Here is a 10,991-nt window from a genome sequence, read left to right as displayed (position 1 = left end):
AAGGGACAAGGAGCAGGGGGGATTGGATGGGTTGAGAGTTATGAGGGGGGAAGTCAGGGGGCAGGGGCCAGGCTGTTTAGGGAGGCACGGCCTTCCCTACCTGGCCCTTCATACAGTTTCAGAACCCTGATGTGGGCGTCAGGCTAAAAAGTTTTCTCACCCCTGATCTAGAGCATAATACTAAGTGAGCATTATCTCTACATTTAAAGAAAATAAACAAACCACCAACTAGAACCTAATAATCTAGATTTCCTAATTTGAAATAAGTGAGATTCTATCATTCCAACAAATAGAACACTTAATCTTCTGCATGGAAAGAGAGTCTCTTTACTATATGATTTTGTTTTAGTATTGTAGTAGTCACTAACTGGACAAAACCACACTAGTGCCAGGTTAGCTCCAGGTATGAGCTCACATTAGCACTGGCTCCAGGTATGAGGTAACAATTTTCATGTGTCTATATTGTCAATAGAGTACATATAATATTTATTTTTTTCTGCTGAATATTATAACATTAATGGCTATCAGTGATTATACCAAAGCAGCAAAGGTTGGAGATTCTACTCTTAGCTTTGCCATTATCTTTGTGGCCACTTCTGTTGTTACTTAGCTTTAGATATATTAATATTAGTTAGCCATCTAGCAATTTGAAATCAGATTCCCTATGAGAAAATTAAAAGTGTGTGAGGGGAGCAGAATTTTGTCATATGATTGTAGTCTTCTACAGCTACATACATGCTGAGGTAAATGTGAGGTATTCATTTTCAAATTAAGGACATTAAATGTACTTCACGGTACCAAAATAAAACTCAGTTTCTGACATGTGTTGTGGTTCATATCTGATGTCCTTATAGATGCCAAAGATCACAGTAAAGTTCCTTGTAGGCACACATGGCTTCTGAAGATGTGTAGTGCACACTTGGCTTATGGGGTAGCGGAAATTTTCAAAGACTGCTTCATGAACCAATGCATTTCAGCAAACAAAAATGGCTGATTCTCCATTCTGCCTGAGGTATGTTTGGTGCATAAATGTGAGGGAGCAAACATAACTGGCACTTTTAGACCTCCCTGACTGTTCTGGTCTGGCTTCAGGACTGCTCTAACTTATGCTCAACTGCAGTGGACCTCAGGCAGTTCCAGAGCTCAGAATATCAAGCCCCTTTTGCAGTTCTATGCTGCATTGGCTATTATACCAAAAGTATTCACCAAGGGCTGGTTCTGATATCTTAAGTTTGTTTACTCCACCAGAACAGTATAAAAAGGCTGTAGCAGAGCAGAAATAGCTCCAGAACCTCCAAAATTACATCAGTGTTCTAGCTTGAAGGTAAGGAACAAAGAAGGCCGTAATTTATCACAACAGGGCTGATAAGGTATGCATAAGCAAATTTAGCAGTGCTCTGCATGCTAAATTTGTGGGACACAAAAGATAGGGTGCCCATTATTAACTATAAGCTCCTTGTGTTTTCAGATTTAATCAAAATGTACAGCCATCAAAGCCAGAGTCTGCATTGACATAACTATGCTTGCTGCTAGACAAAGATATATCTTATAATTTAAAATACAGAAGAAACTTGTGTTTAAAAATACACATGCTTTCCAACATGTAATCTATTTAGTCATTAAGTTAGCAACAAGTATACTGTACATTCTCTACATAGGGAAATCATGCATATGGAACATTGTGATTGTTGCTATGCCTCAGAGAAAGTGAGTTCTCTGAATGTTTAGTCAAATTTTCCATTAAAAATAAAATTAAACACATATTTCCAACACATCTGTTGAGCTCACAAAAATGTTGGGTTCTTTTTTGCTTGCATAAGAATCTTACATGTATACAAGCAGGTCGCAAATTCTATTTTGGATAATGAATACTATGGTTAACATTTATTTGTTGGAACAATCTGCAACTGGCAAGCAAAGCAGGGAAAAAGCCTTTATGTCTTCCAGTTGGTATCTGTTCAGCTTAGTCAGAGTATTTAGAGGCAAACAGCAAATTGGCTTCAGAAAAACTTTCCATAGCTGTAGCAATACATGGCCAATGTTGACATAGCCAGGCTAAGAGGGAGATTTAACACATTGTTAAAAAATAATTTGCTTCTTCTCCTTAGATCCAGTAACATGTCCAGTTGCCAGCACCTACTCTGACGTGACACATCAACATCCATTGTGTTATAAAGTTATCACAAAATCTCCCCTGGGTATAGAGCTGCCTATGGGTTAAAGGGGATTCAGGTAGGTACTGCTTTTGTAGTACATTGTGTGGTTTTGCAGATTTTTAGGTATTCTAAACAATCATTGAAATAAAATAATCTTTAATATTTTGCAAAACTGCACAATATATTCAAACAGACGCTTGTTTAACCTCCATAACATGGCTCTGTGTCTGGTGGGGTTCTACGGTAGCTCTGAATTCTCCGGCATAGGAACAATGGAATTGTCATGCTGGATTAGACTAGTGACTAACAGCTGGTATTTCAGAAGAAGATTCAAGAACCTTGCAGAAGGCACTTAGAAAATGTGTGACCTGATAATACCATTTCTAACCTCTCAGTAGGTAGAGGTTGGTTTATGTCCTAAAGCAAAAGAGTTTCTATCTATGCCAATTTAAAAAAAAGAAATCCTTACAATGATAATTTTAGATATTCTTGTAATCCTTCTAAAACAATGCTTTTTTGAATCCTGCTAAACTCTTGGCTGCAGTGATATTTTGTAACACTGAATTCCACAGGCTAGTTGTGTATCATATGAAAAAGTATTTCCTTTTCAGTTTTAAATGCATTCCATTCAATTTCATTGAATGTCTTCTTCTACTTGTAGTAGGAGAATGGGCAGATAGTGCATTAACTACCTTTACCATGCCCTTATTTTTTATCATAACTTCTCATTCATTTCCTCTATTGCAAGTAATCCCAATCCTTTCACTCTCTCCTCATATGAGAGTTTTTCCATGCCTCTAACATAATTGAGATTACCTATCCCTGAACTGATTTGCAGTAGAGTGACCCAAACTGAAACTATTCCATAAAAGTACATACCATTGATTTAGATAATGACAATGTAGTGTTTTTGGTATTACTCTTTATTCAATTCCTTATAAGTCTTAACACTTTGCTTTTTTGATCACTGCTGCCACCATACATTTAATAAAGTGATATTTCAAAATGACTTGAGGCTGCTCGCAATGGTTTCCACCTCTTTTAAGTGGTTACAGTTAATTAAGATCCTAATAATAATAGGAGATATACCAATCTCCTAAAACTGGAAGGGACCTTGAAAGGTCATTGAGTCTAGCCCCTTGCCTTCACTAGCAGGATCAAGTATTGATTTTTTTCTGCAAATCCCTAAGTGGCCCCCTTAAGGGCTGAACTCACAGCCCTGGGTTTAGCAGGCTAATGCTCAAACCAGTGAGCTATCCCTCCCCCTAATTAGGAGTATGAGTAGGTTAAGTTATTCCCTCTTGTGTGCATTATTTTGCATATGTCAACATTGGACTTCATCTTTCATTTATCTAGCTTGCTTAAATCCCTCCAAGTTTCCTTCATCTTCTCCAGTCTTGAGGAACCTAAGTAATTGTGTCACCTGAAAATTCTACCACCTTTCTGTTCACCTCCAGATAATACATACGTTGAACACCACTTACCTTTGTATGAAACATTGTGGCTCTTCATTATTAATCTTTTGCCGGGATGAAAATTGACTGTTTATTTCTATTCTTGTTTTCTGTTTTAGTCAATTTCTGATCCATGACAGTACTTTTTCCTCTCACTTCCAAGAGTAGTAGTCTCTTGTGAAGTGCTTTTCAAAGGCTTTTTGAAAGTTCAAATAAATGTCAACTGCCTCTCTTTTATCCAATATTTTACTGACACATTTAAAGAATGGTAAGAGCATGTTAGATATAGTAAGATGTCCTTTCAGAGCAAAAGGCAGTGAGATGATGATCAATCTCACTTTACACTGATTTTACACCAGAGTAACTGCACTGACTTCAGCAATACCACTCCTGATTTACAGAGTGTTAACTCAGAACAGGCCCAGTACATTTCTTTGAGGCTTCAAGTTGCAAGACCTGAGGAAAGAGTGAGAGATTTCCAACATAGTTTTGGTGTTTTGCTTCTGTTCACCTGTCTAATGCCTAACATTCAGTACCTGAAACTTTTGTAAAAACAATTTCCATGCATTCCTGTTTAAAGAACACCTGCAAAAAGGATGGATAGATCCATCAGTGGCTATTAGCCAAGATGGTCAGAGATGCAACCCCATGTTCAGAGCAACCCTGAACCCTTGACTGCCAAAACCAGCAAGGAAAGACAGGGATAGATCATTCCAACTGCCCTGTTCAGTACACTCCCCCTGAAGCTTTGATGTACACCACTGTCAGAGACATGACACTGGGTTAGATAGACCATTTGTCTGACCCCATATGGCAGCTCTTATGTATATACTATATTGTGTTAGAGAAGGAAAGTGATATGGTTTTCACTTAAGTTGTGACTCAGTTAATGCTGGCTAGTTTAAATTTGTCATTTTAAAAATATAGGCCAGATTTGCAAATGGTGTAAATTAGCATAATTATTTTAACGTAAATGTACCTGATTTACAGCAGTTGAGGACTCTGCAAGCAGGTGTGGCACTGCAGGTACACCCTGTCTTAGTTTCTCCAGTTTAGTTATCAATAAATCCAGCAAGGTTTTTATGTATCAAACAGCACACCTTCACCTTTCCACCCTTCTAAGAGTCTCATTTGTTAAAAGCAAAGATCAACAGGAGCACAAGAAAGAGCTTCACTAAGGCTTCTTAGCAGGGAGGCAAACTTCATCTGAGTTTCAGTCCCACAGCCAGGACCTTCCTGCCAGCTGTAGCTCTTCTCTAGGTAGCATGCAGCTCCTTGCAAGCTACACCTACTACACCGCTATCTAGAAAAGACCTCTCTAAGATGCTTTCTTTAGGATCCTCCTCTTTCTGGGAGCACCTCTTCTTTAACTGCATTCTGATAGCCTTTTATCAGGTCAGATGCTCACTAGCCAACCAGATGCCAACCAGCCACCTCGGCAGTTAATTACCTACAGGTGAGCTGAGATGAGCTCATTCTTCAAATGAAACATATCACTGGCAGACTGGGCCTGGATTCCTCTTAAAGGGGCCAGATATCCTATGAAAGGAAGTTATTTTGAAAAATAACCAGACTACTTAAATAGAGGAACAGTGTATCTGGGGTCAGAGTAAGAGATATGACTTGCCACTGATGCACTAGTAAAACTCCCATATAATTCAAAGGGAATTCTAGATGAGGCAAAGGTCTTTGGTGGATTAGCAAAGCAAAATATCCAAGTGGATCTTCAAAAACATTTCTGTAAATGTAGGTGAAAATGTGATTTGTTTTCAAAGGAAAGCAGGAAGAATGTTCTAGTATAATCTCCATGCGGATTAGTTTAACAGTGTCTCTAATGAATATAAGGAACCCAAGTCCCCAATGCCTTTTACTTTGTGTAGTCTTATATACCTGGCTAAGTGAGTATAAAATGCTATAAAATCAGAATTTTGCACTTGCACATTGTTTTCTCTATAAGAGCTATGTCTACAATGGAGATATTAGCCAAAGTGAAGTAACTGCATGAGTGCAGTCTAGTAGTGTAGAATCTGTGCAAACATGTAAATTGTAGATTGCACTGGCACAATTTACCCAACAGCCCTCTCCCATGGTTTCTAACACGGACTGGAATGCTCTCATTCAAAGATTTTGACATGGCAAATATTTTTCTGGCTAAACCAAAAATTAGACTTAAAATAGTTAGCAGACAGGTTTAATAAGGTTCAAAGACTATAAATGATTTTATATATAGTTAATATACAGAGTTACATTTAAAGATGATTAAAGATGATTTATCTTCAAGGTGTCTTTCTCCACCTTCTTCACATATGTCTATATTGAAAAAAAAATCTTTAAAATTTTTGATTTGCTGACTGTACATTCCCTAATTAGAAAGATCATTTTAGCAAAGTGCACTTAAGTTAAAAAAAAAAACTAGAGATAAAGGGAACAATTTATATTCATGTTTCATAACACCTTATTTAGGCAAGTTACCAAATTAAGAAAATGAGAAATATTTGTTGCAAATAATGGTTTAAATTAGAATTACATTTTTCATTTCAATAACTAAATTAATTCAATTTTGAATGTTAAGTCAGTTTATAAAATGCTTAGTGCAGCCTTTCAACATTAACTCCCATTAAAAGATTGAGACAAACAGCAACAATTACACTGAAAGAACTTGCTGATGGTAAGTAATTCATGTGATGTTACAGTCATTTAATCTTTTAACAGCATGCAACATGGTGTGTAGTAAAGAGCTATAAATAATCAAAGCCAATTAGACAAAGCTTAAATAGTTTTTGATTCCATAAAATGAGTCTTGTTCTTATGACAAAAAGTCTTCAATTGTTTAGTGAGTGACTGCCTACAAGAAGGGCCTTAGTCATATGAAATTACTATAACTGTGTATTTCAGATAAGTTTCAGAAAAACAAACTTTCATGCTAGCTGTGCTTTGTGATTAGTGGAAATAGACCTTCTGTAATGCATATTTATGAAATCTCATTTCTGTGAGAATGTATTCTAGTGTGTCATAACAAAGAATGCCGATGTAGAAGGGTCATTTTTGTATTAAACTAAAACAAGTATTTTTGCTACCAGAAGTTACTATACCTACTTCTAAATACTATCAGTTCACAATAACTGTTTACTAACTAAAACCTGACAGATAAACAGAACTACTGGAAATCTTATGTCTGGATAAAAGTTTTCATTTGGAGATTTTTGGGGTCCTTTCACAATTTTGGCTGAAGCATTCAAAAAATTTTACAATGCAGGGAAATACAAAATTTGGGCCCTTCACTACAAACTTTTCACACATGCAACTCACAAAACAGAGTCTCTGTGTACAGAGCTTTCAAAATTATAGTCCATATGAGAGAAGTTAGTACAGTATTTACAGCTTTTGCACTTCTGTAATGCAAAGCTTTTGATTTTGTGGGCAGGATTGTATACTGGATTGTATCCAGTTCTATACTGGATCTTGCAAGGACAATGAAGTAAGTGCCAGCTTGGACTCAAGTATCTATTCATTAAAAAAATACGCCCATTTTAAAATTCAAGAGGGAAATTTCTTTAAGATTGAACATGCCAAATTGACAGGTTTCAGAGTAGCAGCCGTGTTAGTCTGTATCCGCAAAAAGAACAGGAGTACTTGTGGCACCTTAGAGACCAACAAATTTATTTGAGCATAAGCTTTTGTGGGCTACAGCCCACTTCTTCGGATGCAAATAGAATGGAACATATTGAGGAGATATATATACTCATACAGAGAGCATGAAAAGGTGAGAGTTGTCTACAAACTCTGAGAGGCCAATAAGTAAGAGAAAAAAACTTTTAAAGTGATAATCAAGATAGCCCAGTACAGACAGTTTGATAAGAAGTGTGAGAATACTTACAAGGGAGATAGATTCAATGTTTGTAATGGCTCAGCCATTCCCAGTCCCTATTTAAGCCTAAGCTGATTGTATCTAGTTCGCATATCAATTCCAGCTCAGCAGTTTCTCGTTGGGAGTCTGTTTTTGAAGCTTTTCTGTTGCAATTGCCACCCGCATGTCTGTCATTGAATGACCAGACAGGTTAAAGTGTTCTCCTACTGGTTTCGAGTGTTATGATTCCTGATGTTCAGATTTGTGTCTATTAATTCTTTGTGTAGAGACTGTCTGGTTTGGCCAATATACATGGCAGAGGGCATTGCTGGCATATATCACATTGGTAGATGTGCAGGTGAATGAGCCCTGATGCAGGACGGCGCTAGGGTTTCTGGCGCCCAGGCGCCGGGACACTGCGCCCCGAGCCGCGGTCTCGCGCTCCCTGACCCCGGGGGGGGGCGCCCTGGGCTGCCGGGTCGCGGCGGCGGCTCCCTGACACCGGGTGGGGGGGGCGCCTGGGCTGCCAGGCTGCGGCGGGTCGCTGACCCTGGGGTAGGGGGGACGCCCTGGGCTGCCGGGCTGCGGCGACGGCTCCTGACCCCGGGGGCGGGGCGCCCTGGGCTGCCGGCTGCGGCCGTGGCTCGCTGACCCGGGGGCACCCTGGGCTGCCGGGCTGCGGCGGCGGCTCCCTGACCCTGGTGGGGGGGAACGCCGTGGGCTGCCGGCTGTGGCGGCAGCTCCCTGACCCCAGGGGGCGGGGGCACCCTGGGCTGCCCGGCTGCGTGGCGCTCCCTGACCCCAGGGGGGTGGACGCCCTGGCTGCTGGGCTGGGCGGCAGCTCCTGACCCCGAGGGCGGGGGGCGCCTGGGCTGCCGGGCTGCGGCGGCGGCTCGCTGACCCGGGGCGGGGGGCACCCTGGGCTGCCGAGCTGCGGCGGCGCTCGCTGACCCGGGGGCGGGGGGCGCCCTGGGTTGCCGGGCTGCTGCGGCGGCGCACTGACCTCAGGGGCGCCCTGACCGGCGGCGCCCTGACCCGGGGACACCTTGTGCTGCCGGCGGCATGCAGGCAGCTGCTGCTGCCGGCAGCTCAGCCCCTCCAGCAACAGCGGTTGCAACCATTTAAAAAAATTTGGGGGGGCGCCACTTTTTGGCACCCCCAAATCTTGGCACCCTAGGCAACCGCCTAGTTTGCCTAAATGGTTGCACTGGCCCTGCCCTGATGGTATGGCTGATGTGATTAGGTCCTATGATGATGTCACTTCAATAGATATGTGGACAGAGTTGACAAGCATGACAGGATTCTGAACTCACAGTGGCCTTTGGTCTTCCATCTCCAGGCAGCCAAAAGTACAAGTCTGGTTGTGGGAGACTAAGCCCTCCAACTGAATCTGTAGAAGTCCACCCTTTCCAGGCCTATCAAAGATCAAAAGGCAAACCAAACACTAATGAACCAACACAAGGTCATGGCAGGACACTTCCTTCAGGCAGCTGCTGATAGGCATAGCCAGCCCAGTTTGGCACTTGCAGGCAAGTCTCTAGTAATAGTCCCAAAATACTGTTTCAGACTCAAGATCTCCATTGTCTTGGCAAGGGCTTCAAAATGCAGTTAACCCAAGCAGCTCCTGCCTTCAGCCAGGCACTTTAGGGCTGAAGAGCAAAGGTCTGTTCCCCTTCCAGATCTCCCATTAGCTGAGCTTATATCTTTTAGATCTTCTCTCCAAGCCTGACATGCCTTGCAAGTGTAGTGAGGCAGGGCTGCTTGAGGCCAGAGAAGTTCATTAACCCTCACCTTCTTGGTATAGGGTTTATGCACCCCATCACAGAACCCCTTCCCCCACTCCATTATAGCTGATAGCCCAGTAATTAGGGTACTCATCTGGGTTGTAGGAGATCTGTTTTCAAATCCCTGTTCTGCCTGAATTGGAGAAGGAACTTAAACTCAGTTCTTGTATCTTTCAGATGAGTGCTTTAACTTCTGGATTATAGAATAATTTTCATTCTCTTTCTGGCCTAATGAATATTTCATTAGTTATACAAAGTGGAACTACTTCAACAAGAGAGATTGAAAGAGGTCCATGCAGAATAGCTAGGTGGTTAGTGCACTCACCTGGGCGACATGGGTCTAAGTCCCTGCTCCAAATTAAGCAGCGCACCTGTTGAATTCTGGGTCTCCCACATCCCAGGTGAGTGCTCTTACCACAGGGCTGATGGAGATAGTGGGACTTGCTCTCTCTATCCCTAGCTGTCTTTGGTGTGGTAGGCATGCTAAGAGTCTGGCGACTACATCAGCTTGTGCAGGTGTAATAGGCAAGGGAATACCTAGTTTGTGAATCTCAGCAGGGATTAGACATGAGCTGGAATGCTGAGCAGCTCAGCGACATCAGGAGTTAGGTGCTATTGCGCATGCCCACCAGCAGAAATTCTGGCACGTAGGGAACTTTACTGGTGGAAACTTAGGTCCCTAAGACCCATCCAAGGATTTGTATCTCACACCCACATTTCTGCTTTCAAAAACAAAGAGTAGATAAAGGGGTACCAGCCATCCTGGAAATGAAGATTGCCAATTATCAAAAGATATTGGCAAAAAACAATAGACTCACTTACGAAAAGCAATTGTCTCTGCCTCTTTCCCAGTTGTGAATGTCATCCTTAATCCAAATGGGAACCATTGAAGTAGTCCCTCAATAATTCAGAAGGAGGAGCAGAGTCCTGTAATCTTTGTCCCAAACCAAACACTTGTATTCCCTCTCCCGTCCAGAGTGAAAACCTTTAATGATGATATCTTAAAAAAAAATTATAACAGGCAATTAATTTTCTTTTAAATTAATCAACAAAACCCAAAACCAAAGAGAAGCTCATATGACCATAAGTTTATTTAAAAAGGAACCTCAAACTTGCCAAAAGTGCACTGTGAAGGTTTTGTTTAGTTATCAGTTTATTGCTAACCTTTTCCACATATTTTAAACAATTTAATCTAGAATCATAGAATATTAGGGTTGGAAAAGACCTCAGAACATGTAGTCCAATCCCCTGTTCAACACCAAGTAAATCATCCCAGCCAAGTCTTTGTCAAGCCAGGCCTTAAAAATCTCTGCGGATGGAGATTCCACTACCTCCCTAGGTAATCCATTCCAGTGCTTCACTACCCTCCTAGTGAAATAATGTTTCCTAATATCCAACCTAGACCTCCCCCACTGCAACTTGAGACCATTAGTCCTTGTTCTGTCATCTGCTACCACTGAGAACAGTCTAGCACCATCCTCTTTGGAACCACCCCCTTCAGGTAGTTGAAGGCTGCTATCAAATCCCCCCTCTCCCTTCTCTTCTCCAGACTAATAACCCCAGTTCCCTCAGCCTTTCCTCGTGCCCCAGCTCCGTAAACATTTTTTCTTGCTCTCCCCTGGACTCTCTCCTATTTGTCCACATCTCTTCTGTAGTGGGGGGACCAAAACTGGATTCAATACTCTTGATGTGGCCTCACCAGTGCCGAATAGAGGGGAATAATCACTTCCCTCGATCTGCTGTCAATGCT

At 41.7% G+C, this 10,991-nt stretch overlaps 1 protein-coding gene across 1 annotated transcript in view; it reads left to right on the top strand.

The window, feature by feature from the left end:
- The window catches only part of MARCHF11 (membrane associated ring-CH-type finger 11), a 58,249-nt gene that overhangs the window by 22,835 nt on the left and 24,423 nt on the right, over nt 1-10,991 (top strand).

This window comes from Chelonoidis abingdonii, chromosome 2, assembly GCF_003597395.2.
Source record: "Chelonoidis abingdonii isolate Lonesome George chromosome 2, CheloAbing_2.0, whole genome shotgun sequence".
In the NCBI taxonomy this organism is placed as follows: domain Eukaryota; kingdom Metazoa; phylum Chordata; order Testudines; family Testudinidae; genus Chelonoidis; species Chelonoidis abingdonii.
The sequence above is the reverse complement of the archived record's forward strand: the minus strand, read 5'-3'. Positions and strand labels throughout refer to the sequence as shown.